Below are 19,124 nucleotides of genomic sequence, written 5' to 3'. Positions count from 1 at the left end.
GTATTGTCACACCTGGAACCCTAGCCCATTCTCCTGGAATCTGGTAATAGAAAAATTCTGGTAATAGAAACTCTAAACTCACTACATTTAGTATTATTGGGTGAGATATTTTATAAACACCTTTTGAGAAGCTTGGGCAAGAGCAAGTTTTGCAAATACCTGCCCTTTAGCAAAGATCTTAGGGTACCTGTTGATTGTAGTCCTCAAACAAAAATACTTGAGAGATTAATCACAGGACACTTGGAATGGCTACTGATTACAAGATTATCTTTTGAAGTGTCCAAATCCAAAAGCCATTCTCTCTTTCCTGAGAACTAGTTCACCACCAACACACAGGGTTACCTACTCACAGGGTCCCGAAAGCCATGTTCACACTGAAAGAGGTTCCCTGCAAAGAGCTGGTCCAGGGCTGACCACCTGAAGGAATGTGAGCCAATCAAATTTTTTTTTGGGGGGGGGAGGAATTAGAATCGAAAGATAACAGGATTACAGAGAAAATGAAAGGTCAATGAAGTTAAAGACAGACCTGTGGAAACAGTCCACAAAATGTTCTGCCCTAGTTCCCCACCTTCCGGAAGACCAGAATATTCTCCTTTTTCTTGGACAACACGAGATAACTTAATGCAGTGTACACAAAGATGTGCCACCTACATCTCTCTGCAAGAAAGGTCTTGCTGCCTTAACTTCTGAGGAAGCTGCCATTTCCTGCAGGCTTTCCCTCAGCTGCAGAGAACTATTTTCCTCAAAACTTACCCTTCCCAGAATGGCCCATATCTGTTCTGGTCACAGTGAGTGGCAAAAGTCTCAGCTACTTAGGCCCACCATGGGAAAATTTAGATAGACTCTATATATGCCCCACTGTTCCCTGTGAGTTTGCTCAAGGCAATGCCAGGTCCACATCACACTTCGTCTTCTCCCTCCAATCATTCCTACTCCTATCCCCTTGTTTCCACAGATTTGGATCTCCAACAAATTTCCTATTCACCAGATTCCCTCTCAGCATCTGCTTCTGGAGAACCCAACCGGCAACACTCAGTAGATGACCAACAATTTTCTTTTTATTCTTAAAATTAATTGAGTCAGTTTTATTGCTTGCAACCAAGAGTGTTAATTAAGACATTCAATTTGGACACAGTTGGCAACATAGATTATCAGCAGGGATGTGTAAGAACTTTGAGAACATCCTAACTGCTTGGATGCTGAATGTTTTTAAATTTTTTCCTTAGAAGAAGAGATGATTTTTAAGTTCAATTGAATTGGTACAATCCAGTTAGAATTACACTGGCTTTTTTTTTTAATAAACCCCCTCTCTTTGGAGAACATTTTAAAAGGAATAATAATTATTGTTTTTTACTTTTATAAACATTTCTTCTAACACAGTTACTGGAACATAAAAAATACTCAGAAAATGCTTTCTAAATAAATAAATGAGATCCCACTACTATATCATTTAGTCACACTGTTTTTGCAGAAGAGTATCAACTAAAATGATTATTATAACATTTTTTTATCAGCAGATTGCATGCTTTACATCTGGGTTGCCACCTCTTGCTCCCATTTCTTTCCATGCCTCTCCTCCCTCTGGAGTACATCTTTGCCACTCCTCTTTTCTCTTACCTTTTCCCTGTCATCCTGGAAACTATGTTCCATGGTAAACACACCCTCCATAGCCTCAGTCTTCTTCCTGAATGCTCCTTCACCCCAGCTCTCCCGTGGGGACACCACTCTGCTCTGAAGCTCTCTGCCCCTTATCCTGACCATCAGGGACAACGTTGATATGCAGCAAAGGCATTCATGTTGATTGGAATCATGGGTTCTTTATTCATCACAAGACATGTCATATCACGTTCAGAGTGAGCAAGGCAAGAGACTTAAGATTCTAGTTCTTATAATTCTAGCTTCGAATCCTGCTCTCTGGATAAGTTATCTATCAAAAATGGTGAGGGGTGATCCTTTCCAGTTATCCAAAAATGATTCCAGCAATGATACAGCAGTCTGGGAATTCAGAAAGAAATATAGAAGCAACTCTAGGATTCCAAGTGTGAAGGATTTTAATAAAGGAAATTAGACCTATCAGTCATTGTACCACACAGAGGAATATAAATCAGGGAGTACCAGAGATAACTTTTTTTCTGAAACAGAGGATTCTCAACTGCTCACCTGGAAGCCATTGGAGATATTAATAATCTTTGGGAAACATGCTGTCAAGCCTACGAGAAGATGGGTGACTACCGAATATTAGTTGGAAATCTGCTCTAATCTCACAAATCTGCCTGCAACATACTGATCTCACTTTTGCTAACACCTTCCAACTCTTAAGTAAGTGCTTCTTATTGACTGAGTGGCACCTAGAACATTGAGGAGGAGAAGATTCTAGGAAATGTAGTTCACAGCTTCTCCACTGTAAAGCGGTGGTGAATTAGAAGGAGTTGGCCAAATTGCCAATGGACTAGTTAGCGCATTTCCCATTGAGCCTCAGGAAAACTGAACACATCTACAAACTAAAAGAGGTGTCCACTTAGCCATACTTTACCCAGGCCAGAAGTTAAAGTTTCATTCCTTCCTTTACCCAGGTTACAGAAGCAGAAATGGATTTGAGACCCCAGAGAATAAAGTCCACTCAAGCAAACAACACATTGCCAGAATTAAGGAATTAATGTAGACAATGCAAGGCTTGGCAAAAAAGCAATTTAAAAAATCCTAAAATATTCACATTCTCTTTTTGGAACTTTATACAGCATGTGCTACTCCTCAGTCTTACTACTATTTCTGAGTTACACTAAAACGTTAATTAAATGAATGCAGCAATCAATCCTGGCAGGTTTTTCCCTTGGAATAGAGTAGAACTTAATTTATTTCTACTTAATTACCTCATTTCAGCCTTGCCATGTTTATTAATAATGAATATCTGTTCCTTTTTAAATGGCATTGATCACCAATTTCCATTGCTGCTCAGGAGATTTGACATGACAAATGTCTAGGACTGGAAGTTCAGAGTTATTGTTTAATTTAATATACTTACATCATAATCAATATTTTAAGCAATCCATAGGACAAATGTATCAAACAGGCTAGTAATACAGCATAAGGGCAGCTTTTTTTTTAAAATCCTCACCTGAGGATATATTTATTGATTTGAGAGAGAAGAAGAGGTGAGAGAGAAAGGGAGACAGAGACAGAGACAGAGACAGAGACAGAAACAGAGACAGAGACGTGAGAGAGAAATGTCAATCAGTTGCCTTCCGAATGTGCCCCTAGGTGTGTGCCCTGACTGGTGAGAGAACTCGCAAACTTCTGGTGCATGGGATGATGCTCCAGCTAATAAGCCACCCATCCGATCAGGGTAGATTAGTTGTTTGTTTGTTTGTTTTTTACCTTTTCCAGCACATTTTGCTGAACCCTGAATTCCAACTTGTCTTTCATGAACTTGAAAACAAATGCATTTACATTCTTCGTGTGATTTTTTTCTCCTCTTCATTCTCTGGGTTCTGTTTCCATGCAATGAATGTCACCAAGACTAATTGACCCATTTTCTGTTTAGGAGAAATCACCCTGGTTGATGTTTCTAGCCATCTTTTTAACAATGGTAAATGGTTGGAAACAGGTGAGGTGAGAGACATTTACTGCTTGCTGCGAGTGAGCGCTGTAAACGGTATTGATCTGCCATGAAGGGTTTACAGTAGCAGAACATTCAGCACAGTATTTAAAGTGTAAATACCTACTTGACTTATTTTTACCTATATCCAAACATTTGTAGCACAATTTTACTCCTTTTCTTGGTGTTTTCCCCTCTCCTCTGTATTTTTTTGCCATAAGCCGTACCCAGATTTGGTCTATATGACATCATTTGAGTTTTATTTTTTAAAGGCTTAAGCTATAGAAAGAAAAAGGAAAAGGAAAAAAAAATGCCAGTGGATAGTATCTAAATTTATAATTAAGTCATAAGAAATAAAGAAGACTCAGTTCTTTAAAGATGATGCCAAGAAGCAAGGCCTAGCAAGACCTCCTCTTCAGATTTTTACTACCTCCCTCCGCCCCATTATAAAGTAAAAGTCTCCTTCTCTGCTATGGTTTGTATGGAAACCCTCAGAAAAATAGCACACAGATGCTGTTAATTCTCTCTGCTTGAGAAAAGCTTTACTTGGTCAAGAGAAAACTGGGCTATGGATCTCTCAGGATATGAGAAGATGAATAAGGACTAGTAGGACAGAGGAGAGGTTCGAGTCGGTAGACCTGGGGAGGCATGGCATGCAAGATTTTCCTTCTGTCAAACCATTTGGAAGTGAGGTAGACGTCATAAGCCACATTCCCATTTAGATGAAGATAAACTACAGGCACTAATATTTTAAGAGAAAACTCTTGGATGTTAAGATGTTAAGATGATAACATCTAATGAATTTAGGAAACTAGGACTACTTTTCTAGTTAAACAATTTCTGAAGTACTATGACAGGTATTTAATTTTGTTTTAAAACATGACCACAAAGCTAAATGTCTCTTTCCAACACTCACTTTTTTGGGAGAGTTAACTGCTATTAATAATTTTATATATAACCTTTTAGATTTCTAAATTTGAATTTCCTATAAATGGTACCATTTTATGTTTTCTTGTAGTTTGATTTTTTATTTTACAGTGTCATGGAGATTTTTTGATAATAGCATATATATATATTATATATATATATTATATATATATAATCTAAGGGTTTATAGTATTTCTTAGGGTATGCCTAACAATTCAAGTTTCCTTTTTGATTAATGTGTAGGCTATGTTCAACATATTTTTGCCCTTAAAAACAATTATTCAGTTAACATTTTGGGACAGATTTGTGTGCTTACATGAAAGTGTTTCTATGTGAGATTCTTCAAAATGTAACACCTGGATAAATGTTTCATGTATTTTAAATTTTGGAAGATAGTACCAAACCCTTCCAAATGGGTTTTAAAATTCTATGCTGCCACAGAAATTAACAATGTTGTTCCTACAATTCTCACCAACACAGAATGGAAACAATTTTTAAAAATTTTGCCCCACTGAATGAAAAAACATTTGATTATTGGTTTAATTCATATTTTCTAATTAGGGAAATTTAACTTTTAATTACTCTTTTGAGATTTTAAAATATGCCTTTAAAATATGCTTAGTAAATTTTCATTTTTAAATATGCCTATCAATCACTTATATACCTTTTACCAAATATTTCCTGGTCACATACTTAGCACATTTTTCTATTTTGTTGGATGTGATTCTTTTAAATTAAAAGACTGTATTTTCCAAAATAATGTTCTGCTTATTCCCTCATTTCTTCACTGGTTTGAAATGCTACTTTTATCATGGACAGTTTTTGATATGTCAATTGTATGTCAGTCCATTATCTATTTTCTAGTTAAATATTGTAAGTATTTAAGAATTCTATTGAATTTTTAAATGTTGATTTTGTATGCAGATACTTAAATGTATTCTCATTATTTTTTCAGATAATCCTCTAGTATTTTCTAAGTAGAAAATCAAAAACTGGTTTTACTTTGCTATATTTGTACTTCTACTATTTATTCTTGTTTTATTGCATTAATGAAGGCTTCTGGGACTATCTTCAATGGTAGAGATAATAGTAGTATATTTGCCTTTTTCCTGCCTTCCATTAAAATAGTTCTGATATTTGTTAATTGAGTAAGACTTTTGTTAGTTGCTGGTAGATAGCACCTAACTTGGTCAAAGAATTTTCTTTTTATTCTCAGAAGGATGTTTGTTCTCTTACTTTCTGAAATGTATGTTAATTATTATATGATACTTTTCAGCATATACTGAGATAACAATATAGGTTTTCTTCTTTGAAGAGTTAATTTGTGATTTGTATGAAAAAAGAAAACACCCTTTCTAATCCTGACACATCCTAGCAATTTTATGAAGACTCATAACTTGTAATAATTTATTATTCTTTTATTACAATGTTACATTCAATTTGCTAATATTTATTTAGAAGTTTTGAATGTATATTTATAATTGAAAGTGACTTAGAGTTTGTATGTGTGTACATAATGCTTATTTATTTTTAGTATGAAGGCTATGCTAATGTCATAGGATTATTCATAAAATTTTCCTTTACTTCATATGTCTTGAAATGCCGTTTCACAAATTGGCTGATTATCATCACTTTGTGACTTACTAGCAACACAAATTTTCTGACATTTTCTTTGAGGATTGTAATTCAGTAAGTCTAATGTAAAACCGAGGAATATGCATTTTAATAAAATCTCCGAAGATTCTTATTATTGGCAAATTTGGGAAGTGTAACTTTTGGAAATATTTGAACAACATGGGTCATATATTTTTAAGTTTGCCAACTTTTATCTATAATTTCAGCCTGATAGATTAAAATTGATATTTATATCTGTTCTCCTCCCCAAAACTATGGAAAAAATTTAAGGCAGCAGCTCATAAAGACAAAGGAAAAGAAGATATAGCAACACAATTTTGTATCTATAAAGCAAAATGCTGTGTGAGTGATAATTAATTTATCAGTTCTAAGAAAACTAAGTTCTAAGGCAACAATAGGGAAAGCAGAGAAGCAAATTATATCACAAAAACTCCCAGAGGAGCTCTGGCTGGTGTAGCTTAGTGGATTGAGCATGGGCTGGGAACCAAAGTGTCCCAGGTTCGATTCCCAGACAGTACATTCCTGGGTTGCAGGCCATAACCCCCAGCAACCGCACATTGACATTTCTCTCTCTCTCTCTCTCTCTCTCTATCTCCCTCCCTTCCCTCTCTAAAAATAAATAAATAAATAAAATCTAAAAAAAAAGTAGTTTATAAAAAAAAATCACATTTATTTAAAAAAAAAAACTCCCAAAGGATTAGAAATAGGCAACAGTTTAGTTGTGAAAGTGGGAGAGTGTAATGAGATTATCATAAAGCTCCTGAATGCTCTCACATTCCTGTCTCTAACAACAGATAGGAGGGCCAGATCCTGAGGATGATGGTTGCAGGGATCTCGAGAAGACAGCTTTGCAAAAGGCCTGAATTATAAGCAGTCCTTTTTGAAGCAGGTGAGAAAGCTCTTGATGAGACAGTATTAGGAATATGAAATTAATAGAAAATATGTTTTAGTATATGAAGAGAAGGTTTACACAAAGAGAGTTTGAAATTTCGTTTTTGTATATGATACCAAAGCAAAGACAATAAAAGTGAAGTAAATAAGCAAGACTACATCAAATTACAAAAACTCTGCACAGCAAAGGAAATGGTTAACAAAATGAAAAGGCAACCTGTGGGGAAAAAAGTAACCCAGGTAAAAAGTGGGTACACAACCTGAATAGACATTTTTCCAAAAAAGACATAAAAATGGCCAAAGAGTACTCGAAAAGGTGCTTACCATCCCTGATCATGAGGGAAAGGAAAATGTGAACGACAGTGAGCAATCACCTCACAATGTTAGAACGGCTACTTTCAAAAACACAAGAGCTAACAAATGCTGAGGAGGATGTGGAGAAATGGGAACCCTTGGATGCTGTTGGTGGAAATGTAAACTGCTACAGCCATGGAAAACAGTATGGAGGTTCCTCAAGAAATTAAAAATAAAATTACCGCGTGGTGCAGCAATTCCACTTCTGGGTATATATCCAAAGAAATCGAAATCATCACCTAAAGGAGGTGTATGCACCCCCACATCCATTGCAACATCATTCACAATACCAAGGTATGGAACTAGTCTACAGTACTGCAGGTGGATGGCTGAGTCGATAAAATGTGAACTATGTATATAGACATATGCATATATGTGTCCATATAATATCTATATATTTATATATGTATCACCTATATCTATATCTATGTAACAGAATATCATTCAGCCCTTAAGAAGAAAGAAATTCTGTTGCCTGCAACAACATGGATGAACCTGGATGGTATTGTGCTATGTGAAGTAAGCCAGACAGAAAGGCAAATACTGTATGGTACTACTTACATGTGGAATCTTAAAAAGCAAAGACAAGGTTGAATTCATAGAAAAGTAGTTGCCAGGAGCGATGGGATGGGGGAAATTGGGAGAGTTTGGAAAAAGGGTGCAGACTTCCAGTGTTAGGATGAGTCAGCTCTGAGGACCTGCTGGAGGAGGTCACCAAGAGCATGTGAATGCTGACTGACTTGCAAGCTGGACCCAGAAATCCAGAGGCTCCTCACCCTGTCCTCTGTCTTTGGAATGTACATTCTGCCCACCACACCCACACTAGAAGCTGTTACAAGGACAAAAGCAGGTGCTATTGAGACTGTCTGGACTGAATGTGTGACTAAACCCAGGCAAGGCCTCTCTAATAAACTTTTAAGATTCTGGCGGGCAGGTGAAGAGATCTACTTATCTGGTGGATATCTCAGACAAGCATCTCATGCAAGTCCCCTTTCTTATTAAACCTGCCACCTAGTGATTTGGAGTGGCCTACCTCTTATTTGTTCTATGTTTTGCCTAATTTTTACGTAAATGCTCAGAAGTGTGTATTTCCCCATCTTATTATGGAGTGGAGGAAATCTAAAGAATTTTAAAAAGAACAATGAGGCATAAGTGGAGACTTACCCATCTCTGCAACCTGGTTCCAGAATGTTAATATGGGATGGCTCTCTCAGTGTTTGGGTGCATTATTTTTAGAATAAGAGAATCTAGAAATAAAGAATCTCTAGTTGGAAAGCTTCATGGATATTTACTAGTCCAATGAAATATGGCTGATTACAGTGACAGGGACCTCACTACCAGATCTTTTTGCAGGAGGAGCCGTGCTGTTTTCAGTACCTTTCCAAAGGACCAGAGCTGTGTGTGCTTCCAATGTAAACTGACACTAAAAGAGACGAATTAGCATAACTGACTGTTTCAGTTATAAAGATTAAATAGCCTTTTATTGCAGATGTTTGCCAAGGAAAATGCTCCCCAGTGGAAGGCTCTAAGCAGTTAAGATAGATTTGATGAGGGTTTTAATTGCTGTTATGCAACTGGTAATGGAAAGTTTTTATTAAATGTCATGAAAGAGACAATCGATAGTTTAGAAGGGAAAAGCTTCTCTCTAATATGGACCTCGGGCTTTTTCAACAGTAGTTTATCAGCAGGGGCAGTTCCATCAGCAACCACAAATATTTATCAAGTACCCAGTATGCATATGGCAATATCATAAATATGTTGGTGACCGTTGGGGATTAGAAACAATAAGCCCATGCTGTGGAGGATCTAATAATTTGAAGCAAACAAACAGATACCATGGAAATCCAAATAAATATAGTTGTATCCATCTGTATATACACATATATGCATTCTACTAAAAGCAATTTGATATATACTTTCAAGAATCAGAATAAGAGTTAAATGGCATTTTCTTTGCAAAATGATTTATTGTAAAGATTTTTGTTCATTTATTTATTTTCTTACTAGCACAATGGGAAAAACATTTGGCTGAAATGCAGAACCCCTGGGTTCTCGTCTACCATTCCTATATGTGGGGTGCTTCTGTACCTTCTCTGGGTCTGAGTGTTCGTCTGTGAAATGGGGCTTTGCGTGAGGTTCAGAGGGCTTTTGCTAGTGCTGAGATTCCAGGAAGGAGTGAGCAATCCTAGCATACACATATAATAATTCATGTTGTAAAATTATTTTACATAATTTTAGGGTTTCATTCATTACATAAAGTATATGCATACTAACATAAGAATCATATTTTTCAGAAAATGCATGTATTTTAAGACTAAAATAGAAATTTGATCAGCAGATCATAGTTGGTCTTTCCCAGATCCCCAAACTGTGCAAGATATTCTAAAACAATTCTTACCAAATTCAACATACTGTCAAGCTTGTCTCCTCCTATTTGTGTCACACTCCCCCCCAACAGCTCAATGAGCTATGTTGATAGGTAAAAAGCACTCTGCTTTTTAAAAAGAGCTGATCTTTCCTAAAACAGGTGGTAGCAGAGTAGGAATCATTTGTGCCATGCTGTAGTTTTGTGATCTATCGGTTGGATCAGCAGCTTAACTCCTCAAAGCAAGTGGCTAAGACTGAAGAAGGTTGTTGGGTTTAGGGTGGGAAAGCCAACATTCAACCTAGCCTTGGCCATTCCTTTGTGGTGACCTTGGGAACGTTGCCGGCCTTGCTGAGGCTGTTTGCCTTATTTAAAGGACATAAGTATCAACATTACTGAAAGTGAGATAACCTACAGATTTCTAGACTATAAGTAATCATACATGTATAGGGGTTTTTAAAAATCATGTTAGACAGGCATTTCAGTGTTTTTTTTTCCCCCATATTCAAAGGATTATGTTTAGCTCTTATATGCTGGGCAATTTCACTGAAAACCTATCATTTAATCCATAAAAATTGCACTGAATTTTTCATCCAGATTAAAGATTGAATTGATGTAGAATAATTTATGAGGATTTGGTGAAAGTGAAAGCAATGGTTAGTGGGTCACTTCTGTTGAAAAGGAAGCTGCTGTAGCTTCTTCCCACTTTAAGGATCTGCCATGTATTGCAGCTCTGGAAACGAAGGAGAAAACTTTGTGCAGAGAGCTATTTATAGCTTAGTTGCCAGGAATACCATAATGTGTCATTGCATTTTAACCCATTTTTTCCTAACCCTTGAGATCTAGGATGTATCTAAAGGCTAGTAGCTATGTTTATACAGGTTAGAGGGCTGTGTTAGAGCCATTTTCAATGAAAAAGACATCAAAACTGACAGGAAATACACAAAGTAAGTGAAAGGGAGCCTGCTATGGCTTCTGGATCAATTATTTAGCAGTTGTAATTTACTCCACTATCAGATGAGAGTCAGCATGGCAACTCCTTTCTGAAAGATGAGATAGAAATGAAGGGGAAGTTACAGATCTGCCTACCATGTCCTAGACACTTTACCAGAAAAATGGTAATTTATATACTGTATTTTACTTTGTCCCCTTATCAATGCAAAGGGGTGGTTATGACTAATTTCTCATCTTACAGAGGAAGGAACTAAGGTTTAGGAATAGTAGGTCATGCAACTAGCAAAAATGGCATTTAAATCTAAGTCTCCATTATAATCCCACACCCAAGATTATTCCTGGGGGTGCTTTTTCCATCCATGGAGTCACTATCATTTTGATTCTACTTTACAAGTAGGTAAGGGTGTTTCATTTTCAAGGAACTCTGGAATATTCGTATCTTAAATACATTGCTTCCTGTTAATAGCACATTTAGAATTTCATTGGAATTTGACTTGAAGCTGGTTCCTTCTGTTAATAAATTCCCTAAAAAAGGCCAAGGGTTTGTTAGCAGACGTAGAATGTGTGGCAGTGTAGATCGTTTTTCTGCTACTCTTCATACCCTCCCTGGGTGAGAATTACACATCCGTACCCTTTGTCATCTGATCTTGCCGTTCTGCTCTTTTCTCTCCTATGCCTTTGGTGTGAAGTTGGCCATGGAACTTTCTTTGCCCAGTGAAGTGTGAAACATGTAACAAGTGTGTCAGTTCTAGCCAAGACCATTGCAGGCATGCAATATTCCCACTTGTCCTATCATGCTCCTGCCTTTCATCATGATGAGAACATGCCTAGGTGGCTGCTGGTCCAAAGAGGTTGAGAGGAATGTGGGGTGGACCCAAATCCAACCTGCAGCCCAAAGCTGACCTGCTCTCAGCATAGCGTAGAGCAGTTGATCCACAGCTCACAATAAATGGTTTCTAATGGAAGCCACTGAGTTTGGGGGTATAAATACAATTATCGTTGCAATTGTTAGTGTGTATGAATGAATGAGGCTTTGTTTTAAAGGAATGTTTTTATAAGTAAGAGAATAAAGCGATCAGGGTATTGACCATCTTTTGGTAAAGGAAGTGGTGAAGAAGTCATAGAATGTGATTAATGTAGGAAAAAGCAGAAGAAGAAAGTCCAAGAAATGATGGTGAACACATTTGGTCTCAGGAGACTGGGGAGTAAGAGAACAGGTACCTATTGTGTGACTTGCCCCTTGGACAGCTTCCTTGACAACTTTAGTGACAAAATGCAAACCTCTTCTGGTATGAAAACATTGAGAGTTACAGAGCCATTAAATTATGCAGGTCCAACCTGCTCTTACAAACTCTGAAACTGGTAATTCACAGTCCAAGTTCAGGGGCAAAATAATTTTGTAGACTAGAGAACCCCTGCATTCAATCTCTGGCTCTGTAGCTAAATTTATGACACTGATGGGTAAAGCAGGATGTCTGAAAATTGTCTATGATGAGTTTTATATTTAAAGAAAAGATGCCAAAATCAGAAAAATACAGGATTTTTTCCCCCTTTTGAAATGACTTAATTTCGGTGCTGCTGCAGGAGGTCGCTGTGATGCCTGCGGAACTGGGCGGCTGACCACTGTGGCTGGAGTGGGCCCCGGGGCCGAATCTCGGCGGCCGCTGCTTGAGCGCTGCCTGCACCATGGCCACCTCTGCACCTCTTCCGAGCATTTTGAGAAACTGCACGAGATCTTCTTCGGTCTCCATGAAGACCTACGAGGGGCGCCAGAGCGGCTCCTGGGGACTGGAGGGACAGAAGAGAAGAAATTGATCAGAGATTTCAATGAAAAGCAACAGGAAGCCAATGAGACGCTGGCACAGATGGAAGAGGAACTGCGATATGCACCCCTATCTTTCCGAAACCCTATGATGTCTAAGCTTCGAACCTACCAGAAGGACCTTGACAAACTCCACCAGGAAATGAGAAGCACCCCTCTGACAGCCACAACTGGGGGCCAAGGAGACATGAAATACAGCACATACACTGTAGAGAATGAGCACGTGAATCAGCTACAGTCTCAATGGGTGTTGCTTTTGCAAGGCACTGAGACCCTGAACCAGGCTACCCAGAGTATTGAGCGTTCTCATTGGATTGCCACAGAGACTGACCAGATTGGCTCAGAAATCATAGAAGAGCTGGGGGAGCAATGTGAGTAGTTGGAACATACCAAGAATAGACTGGTAAACACAAGTAAAAACCTGAGCAAAAGCTGAAAGATTCTCTGGTCAATGTCCAGAAAAGTGACAACCAACAAGCTGCTACTTTCCATCGTCATCTTACTGGAGCTAACCATCCTGGGAGGCTTGGTTTATTACAAATTCTTTCAGAAGCATTGAACTTCCTGCAAGGAAGGGTTTGTGGACCAGAACTTTGAGCTTGTGAATGAAGGGTGTTAAAGATGTGGAATAAGCATATTGTTGCTATGAGTTAACGGTTCAAGGATGCACTGTATAGCCAGACTGTGGGAAGAGGGAGGAAAGACAGACAACCAGTTAAATGTGAAGGAACTGTAGCGAGACCCGTATGATATACCAAGGTAATAAATGCTGTTTATGACTTCTTTAAAAAAAAAAAGAAATGACTTAATTTCTGCAGTGCTCTAATAAGTATGCTCTGCTTGATGGGCTGATGACCGGCAGCATTAGGCGTGTTTGTTTCTCCACTGCCCTTCAGAGCCACAGTAGCACTTCGGATAATGGCCAGAGTGTAATCACCATTACACAGATGCTATTTGGTCAGATGCCACTCATCTCTCTGGCTCTGAAACATCTGATCTCTGCAGCATCACACATTGTCATTCAGGTGGGAAGAAGTAGGATTTCTGAAGTTCATTTCTTTTTCCAAAACAGACTTCTAAAAATGGCAATAAGTACTGACTTCCCTGGGAAGAAACAATGATAGAAACTCTATGGGAAAAACCTAGTATTTCATTTAAGAGAATTGGCTAAATTATTATTTTATATCCACATAAAGAACTATCAGACCACTGTAAAATAGTTTGATATTCTAGAAATTAGTGCAAAATAGACCATTAATTTCATTAGGTTGATTTAGTACATGTATATGGCTTGATTTTAATTATACAACTGTGTGTATGCATATGTGGGTGGAGTAGAATATAACCTAATATATATGCAAAGTCAACAGCATCAAAGATGCCAAGATTTTATTAGTGGTTATATCTGGGTAATAGGATTATATGAGATTTAAACTTGTGTCCTATACTTTTTTATATCTTTATGTAATGAGTACTACTTTCTATAATCAGAAGAATAAATGTATTTTAATTTTTAAAAGCAAATGAAGGGAAAGTCTTTAAAACCTGCCATTTTTCTTCAGATAATACCATAGTGGAGGTAAATTTTCATAAATTGATTGGATAATTTGTAGAACTTCGAAAAGGCTACCAGAACACCTATTTATATGGTATAGACACTATAAGATATACTTTGTCAGGTAAAACTCAAATACCCTTCTCCAGAAAGGTGAAAACACAATCATCATATGCAATATCTAGAGCACAGCACTGTTCCTTGTCCTGGGAAGAGACGATTCAGTGGAGTAGTAATCACAGCACTCTACATTGGCTTTCTAACCTTCCTCCTATGCGTTATCACTTGTGGTCCTCATAGTTTGAGGTGCACCAGGATGATCACTTCCCAGATGAGTGACCAGAGGCTCATACGAGGGAAATTATTTGTGCACACCTGTACAGCACCTTCATGCTCGATTTACAGTTGTACTCTGGGTCCCTCCATTCTGTGTTCTTGACATTCCAAGATTCATCAAGCAATGGAAGTCTTTTTTATTTTATTTCATTTTTCTATGTAGCCGTAGTTGCCCTCTGAACTTTTTTTATTGTTCAGTTACAGTTGCCTCACATTTCCCTCCATTGCTCTCCCTTGCCTGCACCCCCCACTCCCATAGTCAACTCCTGCCCCGCTGTCCATGCCCTTGTGTCCTTTATACATGTTCCTTGACTTGCCCCTTCCTCTTCTTTCTTCCCATCACCTCCTTTTCCTCTCCCTTCTGGTCACTGTCAGTTTTTTCTTTACTTCTATGTCTCTGGTTCTATTTTGCTAATTTGTTTTGTTCATTAGGTTCCACTTAAAGGTGAGAGCATATTGTATTTGCCTTTCACCTCTGGGCTTATTTCACTTAGCACAATGCTCTCCAGTTCCATCTATGCTGTCACAAAGGGTAGGAGTTCCTTCTTTTTTTCTGCTGTGAAGTATTCCATTGTGTAAATATACCACAGTTTTTTTGATCCACTGATTTCCTGGTGTACCCTTAGTCTGTTTCTAGCATTTGGCTATTGTAAATAATGCTGCTATGAACATTGGGGTGCATAGGTAATTTTGAATTGGTGTTTCAGTATTCTTAAGGTATAATCTCAGCAGTGGAATCATTGGATCAAAGTACAGTTCCATTTTTAGTTTTTTCAGGAAATTCCATACTGTTTTCCCCAGTGGTTATACCAGTCTGCATTCCCACCAACAGCGTACTAGGGTTCCCTTTTCTCCACAATCTTGCCAGCACTTGTTGTTTGTTGATTTGTTAATGATGGCCATTGTGGTTTTAATTTGCATCTCTCTGATTGCTAGTGATGTTGAGGATTCTTTCATATGTCTATGGGAGAGCTTAACTTTTCACTGAAGGGATATTGCTGTCTAAACAACTGGGACCAGTCTCCTGGAATTGGATTAGCTCTTTAGCTGGATTAAATTGGCCAAACCTAACTGGTCATTAATATCCTATGAATAAATTTATAAGATTATCCAGCAGGTCCAGAGTGGAGAGGGGAAGGAGGCGGAAAGCCAGAAAACCAGGGTGGCAGATCTGAGTGGTAATCTCCTAGGAGCCAGTGAGTGGCAGTACACATACCTGGGATTCTGAAGTGACCATGTGTGTTAATTCCCCATCATCCAGTCGACCTCAGATATTAGTGTAAACTTGTCCAAGTGATCTCTTTCCTGAGCCCAGGAATTTGTTTGGAAGGTAACAAGCAACACCTTTCTGGGGAGTAAAACATGGGAGGAAATCTGGATGCTTTCTAGTAAATGTTTCCTTCACCTGTAAAGCAGGCACAAAGAAGAGAGTATCCTTTTATTCTTCCTCTCAATGGCTCTGTGAAGGAAGGTAAAACATGGAATGGCTGCAGCCATTTTATGACCAAGAGGAACCAGCTTGCAGTCAAAGATCACGAAAGGAATTTGGTGATGGCATGGATAAGCCAGAGTCAGTAAGCCTTGAACTCTGAGTTGTTGACATCCTGTTATGTGAGATAATTTATTTCCTCATACCTGAAGCCCATTACACTTATATGGTTTTCTGATATTTGCTTCAGAAAGCCTTCAAACTGATATAGGTTTCCAGGAGAGGAGTGTGGAATATGGGAGGGGAAAATAAGAAGTCCTTGATAGTAAAAAGTCTCCAAATTTTCTCAGAAATTGTCTTGCTTGGCAATACATTGCAACATAGAATCTTGTAGCTCAGCTCAGAACTTGTCAAACATTAATGTAGATCCTCCTGGGAAACTTGTTAAAATTCAGACTCTGGTCCAGTAACTAGCTCCCGAGTGATGCTGGTGTTGCTGGTCTAGAACACACTCAGAGGAATAGCCACACTGTGGAGAGCAAGGAGTTGGATGTTGAAACCATACATTTTGACTAAAGTTCTAAAAGATTTCTCATCATAGGAAGGTAATGCCTTATAAATTTCTGGGGAGCATAAGAGCTATCAGTCATGATGAGGATGAAATAAGCCACTGCACGTTCATACAGGTGGTGTGTGCTGTGGGGTGGTTATAAGCATGGAATCTGGAATTACTGTATTTTGCTGTATATAATGTGTACTTTTTGCCCACATTTTTGAGGGAAAAATAAAGATGTGCATTATACATATACTGATTTCATACCATGGGTGTAGTAATGGGTATAATAATCCCTGGTACAATGTGAACAAAACCATGGGTGTGCTCTATACACGGGAGGACATTATACACAGCAAAATATGTCAGCTAAGTAGGTCCAAATCCTGGCTGTACCTCATACTACTTGCATGGCTTCAAACAAATTACTTAACATCTTTCTGTCTCAGTTTTCTCATCTGTCATTAGGATGTGTTAACAGTACCAGCCTTATAGAGTTATTCTAGAAATGGAATGAGGAGATAAACAAGCAAGGTGCTTAGAAGTGCCTGGAAAATAGTCAATGTTTTACCAGTAGCAGTGGCAGCAGCAGTAGTAGTAATATCCTGCACAGCCATGAAGTTTTCATTTTCTTTTTTTAAAGATTTTATTTATTTATTTTTAGAGGGGAAGGAAGGGAGAAAGAGAGAGAAACATCGATGTGCAGGAGACACATCGATCAGTTGCCTCTCATAGGCCCCCAGCTGGGGACTAGTCCACAACCCTGGTGTGTGCTCTGACTGGGAATCGAACTCCGTGACCTTTGGGTTTGCAGGCTGACACTCCATCCACTGAGACACACCAGCCAGGGCTAAAGTGTTTTTTCTTATTATCTTTCTTTAGTTGTGACCAAACTCCTCTCTGCACTGAAACTTTTCTTTGCATTTCTGTACTGCTTCTCCTTAAATGAATCCTGGTTTCACCCTAATAATCCCACTTCTACGCATTGATTCCTGACAGCCAGTGAGGGAAAAGCCATAACCCATGAGTCTTACTGTTGGCTGTAAGGCCACATACAAAATCTAGAAGAGTATAAATACAGTGAAAACATTATTTTGGGGTCACATTGGCATATTCCAATCCAATCTGGGGCCTCAGAGGGAGGATATTCAGAGCCACTCAGCACTGTGTGCGGTAATTCTGTGGACAGGAAAACTCTCCCCTTGGACCTTTCTTATAACCTCTTCTACTACTTATGTTCCTATTGCTAAGGTCTGTCCTTTTCTTGGGCTTTTATCCTGCTGAGAGCTGTAGAGAGCAAAGAGGTGAATTTATTTTTATCTGGTTCTGTTTCAAAATGGAGTTTGGCTGGATTGAGCTTCTAACCAACAGCCTTTCTCCTTCCCACTTGATCCTGACTTTATTTTTGACTACTGCCTTGTCCATGCTGATGAGAAAATTAGAGCTCTAATTTCTAAATTCATCAGCTCTTTGACTTTCAGTTTCCGAGATTTGCATTTCCGCTCCACTTCAACTACTACATGAAGTTACGTAAAACCATTGCTTAAAGGTACTCTACCTTCACGACTGACATCCCAGAGCTAACTCCATGATTCCAAACCAACTTCTTATCTGTCACTTTGCTCAGCCTCACAAGTCTTGAGCTTTTTCCTGATCCCGCCCACTCCCCATGCATCTGATTCCTTCTGGCTTCAGAAGTTCCTGCTCTCCTGTTCCTCAGTAATGTTCCTTCTGTCAGTACCCGGCTCTGGGTCACAACCATAATTCCATGTCTCTTCTAAGCTCTGAGCTTCACGGGAGAAACTTAAATGACAACCAAACAAACCATGGACTAGAATCAGTATCAAATGGACTCTTGTTAAGTCCCTATTACATTCCTGACAGCAGCTGTTTCTAACATTTTCCCAACATTTTTCAGGCCTCTGATCTCCTTTTTAGAGTAATGTTTCTCAAATGTTGATGTACAAACACATCTCCTGGGAAACTTGTTAAAATAAAATTTCAACAAATGATGCTTAAATTGCTGGCTTAGAAACAATTCTTTTCAGTAGGAAGGTCTTATATTTCATCATTTTATGCCTTTTCTGGATCTTTGATAAAAACAAAACAAAACCTGTTTCTCTTTGTCTTAGATCTTCAATCTCTTCTCCACTATCTCCTTTCCCTAGACCCATAAGCATACTAAAGTGTAGCAAATACAACCCTCCACTAACTCTAGTCTTTTTTAAAGTGACAGTTCCCAAATATGTTCTATAAGAAAAACAAATCTTCCAAGGTATATTATTCTATGCGGAAACTGGGTCCTGTGTCAAATACATTTGGGAATGCTTGGTTAAGCATAGTTCAAATTTATTTTTATGAAGGTATTTTCTAGATATATTTGTCTAAGCACCAACTCTGGAACTAGTTTAGTAAATACTATTCTGGAACTATTATCCAAATTGCCCTTTTTTCAAGACATAGCTTCTCCAAACTGTACTTCACATGGATCGCCTCAAATCCATCACTACCTATTGGGTCAGTAAACCCTTCCTAGCTCTTCAGCTTTTGTTCACTATTCAAATGAAATTCTTCCTTCAACTAAAATTTTCTATTGAACACATTCCATTTTACTAACCAATTTTTAGATTGTATATTTCCTTATGTAACAAATACATATGAGGAAAATAAAAAAAGGTAAAATTACCTATAATTCCATTACCCAGATA

At 38.2% G+C, this 19,124-nt stretch overlaps 1 pseudogene; it reads left to right on the top strand.

Moving 5' to 3' along the window:
* The first annotated feature begins 10,614 nt into the window (after positions 1–10,614).
* LOC123819889 lies at positions 10,615–13,145 on the top strand (annotated as a pseudogene).
* Positions 13,146–19,124: the final 5,979 nt, after the last annotated feature.

Source organism: Phyllostomus hastatus, unplaced genomic scaffold (assembly GCF_019186645.2).
Source record: "Phyllostomus hastatus isolate PE091 unplaced genomic scaffold, TTU_PhHast_1.1 phas_contig_34, whole genome shotgun sequence".
Classification (NCBI taxonomy): domain Eukaryota; kingdom Metazoa; phylum Chordata; class Mammalia; order Chiroptera; family Phyllostomidae; genus Phyllostomus; species Phyllostomus hastatus.
The sequence above is the reverse complement of the archived record's forward strand: the minus strand, read 5'-3'. Positions and strand labels throughout refer to the sequence as shown.